Below are 12,696 nucleotides of genomic sequence, written 5' to 3'. Positions count from 1 at the left end.
AATGCGGGAGTCAAAGGTCGAAGGTGACAATTTTTTTGTATTGAACTTTTGATCTGATTTTCAATACATGGTTATTACAAATATATCAATATTTATACACCGATTAATTTATACACGCAAGAAAATCGCTGAGCTCATCCCAATATACAACCATTCAAAAGCTATATATAGCCAGAAGCACACATGTATGTGTGTATAGATATAAAACATGCAAATTGAAGGATACTAATATAAATTAATAAATATATATACTTATAAATACTCATCTATATGTATACATACACTCATATACCTATGTGTATATTTGTCATAAATGCACACACAGAGTCCACACACTTATGTGTATGTGTGTGTGTGTATATATATATATATATATATATATATATATATATATATATGAGAGAGAGAAAGTGTGTGTGTGTGTGTGTGTGTGTGTATAGACTTTGTGTGCATGAATATATAACAAATATGCATATATATATATATATATATATATATTAAGGAGTTTTGGATTTAATAGAAATGAAAAAATATGGATACAAATTATATATATATATATATATATATATATATATATATATATAATTTGTATGTACATCTATCATACACACACACATAAATTCCATACACTCATGTATGTGCGTATATATACACATACATACATACATATATATATATATATATATATATATATATATATATATATATATATGTATGAATACGTATATTTATTAAGAGATGCATACACACGTGTGTATAAATATATGTATACATATGAATACGTATACTTAAGTTATGCACATACACCTATACACAGGAATATATATATATATATATATATATATATATATATATATATATATATATATATATATATATATATATATATATATATATATATATATTAGGGAGGTTTGAAGGTTCAAGTGAAGAAAGTCTAAGTTTCCCAAAGGAAGCAAATAGAAGGGGAAAATTTGTGTTGCTGTCACCACCGCCAACCAGCCAACCACACCCATATCAAACACACTTACTGCACTCCTGACCCTCCCACCTCAACCCCACCACCCAACATAATGGACGCCGTTACCTTACCCCTCTCCCCGCCCTCAACGCCACAACTTCTTCTGCTGTTACTTGACGACAACAACAGCAACATCAGCAGCCGAAGCAGCATCAACAGACATTCTGTATACATCAGGATGTACGTCTCGTCGTCTCCGCATTAAAACGGACTGGCACGGATTTTAAAACCACTCCGGGAAAGGTAAGTTAAAGTTTGCTATTACATTTTTTTTTTTTTTAATTTTCTGTTTTTCTTTCTTTTTTTCTTTTTTCCCCCTTTTTATCATTGTTCATTTTTTCCTTACTTTTCAAACAATTTTTTCTTCTACTTTTTTATGTGTCTGAAAGTTTAATTTCGTTTTTATTCAAGAAAAAGACGTGTCTTTTACGCTCCTGTTTCTATTTGTAAAGTTATTTCTATAATTTTATGATATATATATATATATATATATATATATATATATATATATATATATATATATATATATATATATATATATATATATATATCATAGACACGCGCAGAGCATTTGTGCCCCCTGGAGGTACATATTCCCGACTAACACAACAAGCAGCAAAATTCCACCCCTTCACTGTTGAGGTCCCTAGATGTCGGAAAGCCTTCTACTCTAATAGTTTCTTCCCTCGGACTGCTACTTTGGAATCCCCTCTTCGATTCCTGCTCCCTGACAGTACTGACATGCAGAAGTTCAAATGTAATGTGAACAAACATCTTGCTGCTTAACTCCCCTCAGTCCTGTGAGACACAATGCCAAATAGTTGTCTCTTACGTTCCAAACGGTAATGTGTCTTGTTTAGGGGTGAAAATGAGCCAATACATCTCTCTCACTCATATATAATATATGTGTGTGTGTGTGTGTGTGTGTGTGTGTGTGTGTGTGTGTGTGTGTGTGTGTGGGTGGGTGGTTTATATATATGTGTGTGTGTGTGGTTTATATATGTGTGCGTGTGCTTTATATATGTGTGTGTGTTTGTGTGTGCATGTGTGTGTGTATGTATGTATGTATATATATATATATATATATATATATATATATATATATATATATATATATATAATAATTGATTTTTTTATCTTTCAAATATGTCCAATTATTAATCTAATAGTAATGTTTTTTTGAATTTTTTAATTCTATTATGTTTTTTTTTATCTTTGGCAAGGGGTCAGTTGTTGCTTGGAATAAGGGGTCTGAGAAAACTATATCCTTCGATCTATACTTACACACACACACACACACACACACACGCGCATAAAATTAACAAATATGTGTTAGTTGCTATGTTTACAAGGAAGCATGCTCAGTATCGGTGATAGTACTTTTGTAGATCAAAGTTTCATAGAGACGCGGTGTCAGTCACGCATGACAGAGTTCTTCGCCTTGCATTCTTATGATCTGAAAAACAAAACAAAAGATGTGTAACTTATAAATGCGCTGACTCCAAACTTAATACACACAACACATAATTACTTAACTACTCATCGAAATAAGAAATAAAAAGCTATGCAAACAGTTTATTGATTATATAAAAACAATGGCGGTTAAAGTAATAATGAAACTTGGAACATTACCCAATCTTAAGTTTCTGAATTTTTGAGCCGAAGATTGGTTATTCGGATTATTTGGATGCGGTGCAGTGGTTAGAGTACTTGAAAAAAGTGACCTGAAGATTGAAGGTTCAATTCTCAGTGTGGGCGACCAAAAATACAATTGTGAATTACTTAGGACTTCTAACCCAGTCATGGCTGATGGAACAAGAACATGCTACCCCTATGAATTAAATAAAGAGTTCCGTTCAAAATTCTGTGCAGATTCCCGAGTTTTACAAGGAGATGAGGTTACCTCAACCAAAACATTGTGAAAATGAAACTCAAGATGAGAACAGGAGTCCGAAAGGTTGAAATAATACAGATACCCAATTTTTGTTTCAGACCAAATCAGTACGCTTGGTCTGAGTCTGACCCAACAATTTATTTTCAGTATAATATAATAGCTACTTGTGTTCATCTAATCGTATACAATGGATCAGTTGTAATAAGTATTGTTCCAACGTTAAATAAGCCTAAAGATTTGATTTATCATAAAACAAATACTATAAATCAACCTATTTTACGAGCTAGTCAATAACAGATGACTGAGTTTATATAAAAGGACGTTCCAAAAGTAATGACTCCTATTTTTATTCCACCCGAATGGATCAGAGGGGATTGTAAATTGCATTGCTATGATGACTGACTTTATATATTCATTACCTGAAAGTTTCATCTCTTTGTTGCAGATGTTGACAGTGTGAGACTCTAAGAAAGCAACCCTTGTCATGGATATGTGTCAGAAGCAGAGATGCGCCATTGAATTCCTGGCAAAAGTGCACTGAGAATGGTAATGACTATGTAGCAAAATTAAATTCTAGAGCACAAAAGGTCGTTCGTTTTAATTGTACCACTCCCGTCTTTGTAGTTCTTCAACTTTTTGAGTTAAAACAATAGGAGGTTTTCCATTTGTAACAACTTCTGTATTACTTTTCTATGTAATTAGTTATCTTCTTCAACAATTATGGTCAGAGGTCTTAAAAGATATTCAGTGGTGAGGCTCAATTTGGAGTCTGTGGGGAATGTGGAGTTGGCCCTTAGTTACCATTGCCCTCAGGTTCACTTTGGCCCAGAGTGGTAAGATCTGTTAGGGCATCTGGTGCTACCAGATCAGGCTGTCTAAAGATACTGGTTTTTTGACCAAAAATGCACCAAACACTGCTGTTTTTTTCCCCTTTCCCTTGCAAAACTCAACCATGTCCTGCAAATTCAAAAACAAAAATCACAATTTTTTTTTACAAAACAACCAAACTAAACAGTATGAATAAATATTTGAAGACACGACTGTTTTCTACTTTATGGAGGTACTTTATGTGCTTGGCAGTGTTCTTAGATAGATTTTCTATCGGAATGTTTTAGATAAATATCGATAATCAAGAATCGAAATAATCCGATGAAAGAAAGAAAAAGCAATTTTGATCAAAGTTAACACTTTACACAGCCTAACATCACAAGTACATTTATAACATTTTATTACCACACGAGCCAAAAGGCTGGGCGTATAAAATGGATATGACAGCGGCATGTTCGAAATGAATGTTTCTGTTTAAAGCACAATTCAACAATAATACATGACCTATGCATTTTAAACTTTAATTCAAGCTATTATATATAAAAATTTTTTTATAAAATCAACAGTAGATTCTCTACAGTGCAATGTAAACTAAAATGCATTGTGGATTAAGTCTTTATTAGGAGGCATTTGAAACTTCCTCTTGGTGCACAGTGATAGGCCCCTAACTAGAGCAGGCAATGAATCAATTTGATTGAAAAAATGTATGATTTCACTGATTTTGATGACAATAAAGATATGGGAGTGTGAAACATTCATTTATCTTCATTCTATACCAGGCAACGTCGGGTCTCCCTGCTAGTTTATATATATATATATATATATATATATATATATATATAAAGGGTGTAATGATAAAATTGTATCCCTAAAGAAAACAACAGCTTTATTTTAAAACTTTTATTGAAAAAAATAAATTCAGGCAACTTGATTATGTAGTAAATTTGACATCTATTCAATGTAGCCGCCTTTAGCCTCAATCACCGCCTTAATAAGGGTTCGGAACTAAGAGCATGCCTTTTTCACAAGCACCGGCAGGAGCTCGACACATGACGGTGATCAGGCTGGCTTTAGAGTTGTGGGAGGTCATATTGGTGATTTTCTCGACATATGATCAAACAAAGTAGTCCAACGGGTTCAGGTCAGGGGAGGAAGGGGTGCCAGTGAGAGAAAGGTACAAAAATCATAGCACTCCTTCTGAAGCCAAGCCTGGTTCTCTTTGGACTTTTGGGCTGGTGCCGAGTCCTGCTACTACCTCCAGGGTCTGCCAGCGGCAACCTGATTGCACCAGGGGATCGCCACACTCTTCAGCACATCCAGGTGCACTTTGGTGTTGACTTTCAAGCCGACTTCGAAGATGTAAAGTGGCATGATGTAGCCCTCATTTGAAACCATAACCAAAGCCATAACCGTGGCCGGAAACTTTATTAGGCTCTGCTTTCAAGCATTGAATGATGTGGATTTGGATTTTGAGGTTGTTGGCAATGGTCCTGTTGTCATAACTTAGATCGGTAGAGAGCAGGAGTTGTACAGCAGTGCATCTCCGATCTCACTCGTTGAACATTGCGTCACTTTAAGATATGATAGAAGATTCCTATCGCTCTTGGGATTTATTCACAACTGGCTAACAAGTAGATGGTCTGCAACAAAAGAAGAAAACCGGTTCTCATCAAACGGAAATGGAATCATGTTTTTTTCTAGAGCGACACTTTTATCGTTCCATGTGTGTGTGTGTGTGTGTGTGTGTATTGAAATCGCTCCAGACAAGCCATTAAGCCACTTGATGTAAGGAGCTAAGTAAAAAAAAAAAATACTATTTCAAGGTAAAAAAAACCAAACCAACAGTAAGTGTTAAATAGATTCTGACACAAAAAACAGCAATTCTTCCCCTTTGTCAGAAACATTGCTCAAGAATATGAGAACTAAAGGACAAAATAAAGGAAGTAAAAGCTACAAAGCTGTCGAAAAATAAACCCAAAATCTATTTTTTACTCTCTTTTAATATATATTTTATATGCCACGTTCAAGTTCTGTAGGTTTACTGAATCATTTTCACTAATACTTTTGGGAAAGGTATGAACTAGTGATGGGTGATCTATAGATTTTCTTTTACTGGTAGTTTAAAATCAATAAATATTTATTAGTTTATTGTTCCGGTAGTGAAAGGTTTTGCTTTAAATAAAAAAGATAATCAAAAAAATTGTTTTGGAATCGAAAAAAAATGAACAAATTTTTCTGATTCCAATCCCCCAAAAGTTTGGATTTTCGCGATTCAGGTTAATCGTCCCAACACTATTATGAACCCATACATTATCCCTTCAGCTATGATATATATATATATATATATATATATATAGTAAACTTGGATATAGATTGATGAAAAAGAGGACTAGCTTGATAAATGAATGAAGTTATACACCTATATAGCAGAATATAGTCATATACATACGTACATTATATCTATCTAGCGTTTTATCTATATTGACATAATATAAACTGAATTCCATCTTCCATCAATCTATATGAATACATGTATGCAAACGTATATGTGTTTATATAAAGCATACACACCTACATTTGTGTGCAGACATATCTACATACATACACTTGTGTGTATACATATTAACACACACACATATATCTATAGTGTGTTTGTGTATAGATTGATGAAAAAATAGTGCTCACTTCAAAAATGAATAAAGTCATACAGCTTTTGTCGGTTTTGCATATATAAAGGCAGTTAATACGATTAGTTTAATCATTTATTGATAAACACAAAAGATATCAGACCGTTGCATGAAGATTTTCCCCCTTGATTTTTTTATCTTATGTTTATTATATAGATTTATTAATATTGGACTTGAATAGATTTATTTATAGTGACATATAACATGAATATTTATATCTATTTATCTCATATTTCTCATATATATATATATATATATATATATATATATATATATATATATATATATATATATTAAGTAATGTGATTTATAATTTAAAAATTTAAAAAAATTTTTTAAATTTAAAAATCAAATTTTAATCAAATTAAAAATCAGTTTCATAAGAAGGAACAACAACAAAATCAATTATCTGTACGATCGTTTCGGAAATCCGTGCTTTTTATTGTGGTATACATGAAGTTATGTAGAACAATTATATATAGTTTTTTTTGGTAAGCACGGTCTCCTCATCAGCAAATTTAGGAGGATTTTTATTGAATTTAAAAGACACCATAAATAAACCTAGCATTAAAAGTAAGGCAGATGAATTTTGAACTATATATAATTGTTCTACATAACTTCATGTATACCACAATAAAAAGCACGGATTTCCGAAACGATCGTACAGATAATTGATTTTGTTGTTGTTCCTTCTTATGAAACTGATTTTTAATTTGATTAAAATTTGATTTTTAAATTTAAAAAATTTTTTTAAATTTTTAAATTATAAATCACATTACTTAATATTGAATTAGCTCTAGGACATTTAACTATCGAGCTTATTATATATCTAAATTACAACGAGCACTTTCTATTTCCTGTATTTTAATTAAACTAGTAATTTCACTGTTACATTAAAATACACTTAGCTCTTTAGACTATTGTTCTAATCTTCTTTAAATTATATATATATATATATATATATATATATATATATATACGCACTTGTATTTATATTCCTTGTCGAATAATTAAAGATTTGTATTATTTATATATTATATATATAATATATATAATATATATTTTATATATATTATATATATAATATATATAATATATATTTTATAATATATATATATTGTATATAATATATATATATAACTACTTAATTTACTCACATAAAATTAATATACGAAAGTATAGATTTATGCGTAAACTTTAAGTATTTACTTCAAAGTGCTCAATACGTAGGTAGAGCTAGTTAGTAATTTATGAAATATATATGGCGATTAAGCTACACTGAATATTCCGCGTTTAATCCACTCTAGGACTCTTCAAGCTTATGTGCATAAGCCTGAAGAGTCCTAGAGTGGATGAAACGCGGAATATTCAGTGTAGCTTAATCGCCATATCTATTTTATAAATTACTATATATATATATATATATATATATATATATATATATATATATATATATAAAATAAAAATCTTGAAGTTGAAAAATTTTCAAAAAGAACGTTTAAACCTGTAAGGAAGATATACAAATTTTTAATTATTCGACAAGGAGTACCAATAAAACAATTCCATGGAGTTTCAAAGAGTGCAATTCTTCTCATCAGAGGGAAGAGGTTTGCAAAATATACAATAAAATTTGCAGGTTAATGCATTAGAAGAAACAAATAATATGAAGTTTATCATGTTTGCATAAAAAGTCATTTAACAGTTTATAGGGATTCAATTTGAATGGTACAGCAAGAAACAGAAAAAAGGGAGAAAAAGGATATATTATTTCATGAATCCACAGAAAATGTTATAAGGAGATACAATATTTATGTATCGATTTTCAGTATTTATCTCAACAGTGCTTAATACATGAGTAGAGCTAAGTAGTAAGTTATAAAAATATTTAAGCAAGTAAGCTACATAGAATATGTATGGATTTAGACAAGCCCGTTCCACAGCAGACATCCTCACTGTAATTTCTGAACATATATACCATTCACTGGACAAAGCGGGGAGGGCAGATCAGTAGCTCTAGATATATCCAAGGCTTTTGACAGGGTATGGCATGAGGATCTCCTCAGGAAAATTAGATCATACGGTGTCACTGGTAGAATACTTAACATAATTAAATCCTTCTTAGATAAGAGAAAAATCCAGGTTGTCCTCGATGGCCGTACATTTAAACAATATGATATAAATGCGGGAGTGCCTCAGGAGTCTATCCTTGGACCTCTATTGTTCCTAATATTCATTAATGACCTCCTCGACAAAATTGCCTCTGAGATGGGTATATATGCTGATGACACCACACTCTATAACAGGCATGACAGGAGAACAAATGAACGCATATCTAAAGAAATGGCAAAAACACTAGAGGATGACCTCCAATCTGTAGTGGAATGGGGGCAAAAATGGATGGTCACATTCAATGCTGCCAAGACTAAACTGGTTTCCTTCAATAATTACAAGAAACCTTCTCTGCCACCAATAGCAATGGCCAATGATTCTTTATCTGAGAGTACATCTTTCAAACTGCTTGGCCTAACGTTCACAGGAAACGTGAGTTGGAACAATTACATTGAAAGCATTGCCAGGGCCGCTGTGAAGAAGGTAGGCTCTCTCTACCATGCTAGACTACTAACACCCGAAAGTATCTTGTACCTCTATAAGGCCACCATTCGCCCATGTATGGAGTATTGCTGTCACATTTGGGCTGGTGCATCTGCTACTAGTCTCTCGCTCCTAGACAAAGTTCAAAAGAGAGTTGCAAATCTGATAGGCCCTGAACAGCCTCTGTCCTATTGATGAAACGTTGCATCCCTCTGCCTGTTCTACAAGTATTTTAATGGTGAATGCTCTGGCGAACTTCAGACACTTGTGCCCCCACGACGTAGACACCCTCGACAAACCCGACAGGCAGCTAAATCCCACCTCCACAAAATAAAGATCCCTAGATGTAAAAGATCTTTCTACTCCAATAGTTTCTTCCCCAAAACCGCTAGACTCTGGAATTCCATTCCAGGCCCTAGCTTCCCCAGCTGTACTGACATGCAGAAGTTCAAGTGTAATGTGAACTGACATCTTGCTGCCCAAATCCCAACATAGAGCCCCAGTAGTCGTTGCCCCTGATAGTAGCCCCCCTACACCAAAGTGGCAATGTGCCTTGTTTGGGGTGAATGAAAATGTAATTAAAAAAAAAAAAATATTCCACATTTTTATCTTTGTGAGAACTCTTCAGGTTAACATAAATTCCATACATCAAACTGATAAGCCCTCGCAAGTATGAAAAACAGAAAATTCAGTGTAGCTTTATTACCATATGTATTTTCAAAACTTATTTTATATATATATATATATATATATATATATATATATATATAGGGTGAAAAAATAAAATTGTTTCCCTAGAAAAGACGGCATGATTCCTTTTCCATTTGATGAAAACTGGTTTTCTTTTGTTTTGTTGTGGACCATTAACTAGTTGGCCAGTTGTGTACAAATCAAATAGCGATTGGATCTTTTACTATATCTCATGGTGAGGCCCCAGCTTGCGGGCTTTGGGGACTGTGGAGCCACCCTTTAATCGCCATTGCTCCCAGGTCCACTCTGACCCGGACTGGGTTAAATAGAAACCGACTTAAAACAAAAAAAATATACTCTATTAAAAAATTGTTCTTCAAAATCACTGGATTCGGCATTAAATAACCTGAAAAGGGTTGATATGCCATAAAACAAAAACAACCAACCAATCAACCAAGAGCGATAGGAGCCTTATGGCACAATGTTCAATGAGCGAGATCAGAAGTGCATCAGTGTACAACTCATGCTTTTTACCGATACAAGTTATGACAACAGGATCATTGCCCGCACCCTCAAAGTGCATTGCTGAATTGCCACAAAAAAATAGGGACATGACATGACGAGGGTGATGAAAACAAACTTCGGGTATGGCAGCAGGACTTGGCTTTGTACTCTTCTCCCCCTCCTCCCCCAACCTAAACCCCAAGACTACTTCATTTGATCATATGTCAAGAACATCACCAACATGACCTTCCACAACTCCAAAGCCAGTCAGATCGCCACTATCCACCGAGTATTTGCCAAGCTCCCACCGACGCTTGTGGAAAAGGCATGCTCACAGTTCCGGACTCGTCTTTAGGCGGTGTTTCAGGCTGAAGGCGGTTACATTGAATAGATGTCAGCTCTACTACATAATCAAGTTACCTGATTTGATTTTTCAATAAAAGTTTTAAAATAAGGCTGTAGTGTTGTTTTCTTCAGGGCGACAATTTTATCGTACCACCCTCTGTGTGTGTGCATATATATATATATATATATATATATATATATATATATATATATATATATAATGGCATGGAAACCCCCAGGTTCGTGTCGGGGGGGGGGGTTTAAACCACTAGGAGTGACACACACACACATACACACACACACACATATATATCTAGTATTACATTAATACATATTTACTGCATTGCAGACAAGTTGTAATTGAAATGCTTCATATCAAAGTCTCTATCAATAGATTTGGCGTGTTTAAAGATTCGAATCAACAAATTATAAAAAAATTGACTCTTTCACATTTATTGAATTAAATTTTATTTTTTTTTCAACTCATAAAGTTTAAAATCCATTTTATGTTTTTTTCGTCATATTTTTCTAACAACAAATGTCATTTAAGGCAAAAAAAAAAAAGGCTTTTTAGATTTTATTCCAAATTAGGTTACCTATGCTTGAATATTTAGCCTTAAATTTAGAATCGTTTAAAATCATCAGATTACAATTTGCAATGTAGCCAACAAAACCACTCTCTCCACCAGGTAGGTTATGACTGTATGTTTTCTTGATATGTACCATGTAAGTGCTAAATCTTTTTCTTAGTCTTATTTCTTATGAAGGATTATGTTGTAGGGAGTAGGGAAAAACCATTCATACCTTTCCAAATTTTTTTTTATTTGTTTATTTTCTATTGTTTTTGTTAGTTTTAAAATTACGGATATCGGCCTATATAGAGATGATGGATTAGTTATAATAAAAGACTCCAACAAAGTCAAGGGAGATAAATTTAAGAAAACCATGCGCAAGGAAATGAAAAAAATAGGCCTAAAAGTAGACGTATGAGCTAACATAAAAATAACAAACTTCCTGGACGTCATGTTAAATTTAGATAAAAACACATATGAACCATACTTAAAAGATACCGCTAATCCAATATACGTAAACCCTAAGTTCAATCACCCACCATCAATTATAAAACACATTCCTAACTCGATCGTAAGTAGACTCAGCAATAACTCAAGCGATGAAAATATATTTAACAGGTCAACCACTATCTATGAAACAGCCCTAAAAAATAAGGAATACAAAAATATTGATATCAGATATAAGCAAAAAAACACCAATAACTATAATAAAATTAAAAATAGATGAAAAAGAAATATAATCTGGTATACGGCGCCATACAATCAAATGTTAAAAACAAAACTTGGCAAGAAATTTCTAGATTTTAGAGAAAAGCACTTTTCCACAACCAACCCCTTACACAAAATTTTCAATGAAAATATCCTAAAGTTATCATACAGCTGCTGCAAAAATTTAGAGATGATAATTAAAGCACATAATAGTAAAATATTAAATAAAAACAATGTAAACAACAACATAATAAACAATAAAAAAGTAGACACCATGACAAAAATAAAACTAACACAAAAGACACATATGTAACTAGTAGAAATGATAATAATAATAATAATAATAATAATAATAATAATAATAATAATAATACACCAACTCCGGAAACAACAACCATACTAGAAATAAAGATAAAAACACTAATAACGAACAAGATAAATGCAACTGTAGATACCACACACTTTGCCCACTTCAAAATAAATGTCTAACCAAAAGCATAGTTTACTAGGCCAGAATATTTGCGAAAGAAAACCTGAATAACAAGAAATATTATGTAGGTATGACTTCCTTAGATTTTAAAACTCGATATTATGACCACAAAAATACATTCAATAATAAAAAACACCATATGAAAACAACGCTAGCAAACAAATACTGGGAACTCAAGGAAAGTGGACGTTCGCCGGTAGTCGCATGGAAAATAGTAAGACAAGCAAACACATGTAAAGACTTACACGATCCATGTAGATTATGCCTTCATGAAAAATTTTCTATCCTATACTTTAAAGAACCCCAACATCTATTAAACTGTAGGAGAGAAATAGCGAACAACTGTGTTCACAGGATAAAATTTA

The sequence above is a fragment of the Euprymna scolopes genome, chromosome 21 (assembly GCF_053919585.1).
Source record: "Euprymna scolopes isolate OS-2025 chromosome 21, ASM5391958v1, whole genome shotgun sequence".
Lineage (NCBI taxonomy): Eukaryota > Metazoa > Mollusca > Cephalopoda > Sepiida > Sepiolidae > Euprymna > Euprymna scolopes.
Note: the sequence above shows the minus strand (reverse complement) of the source record.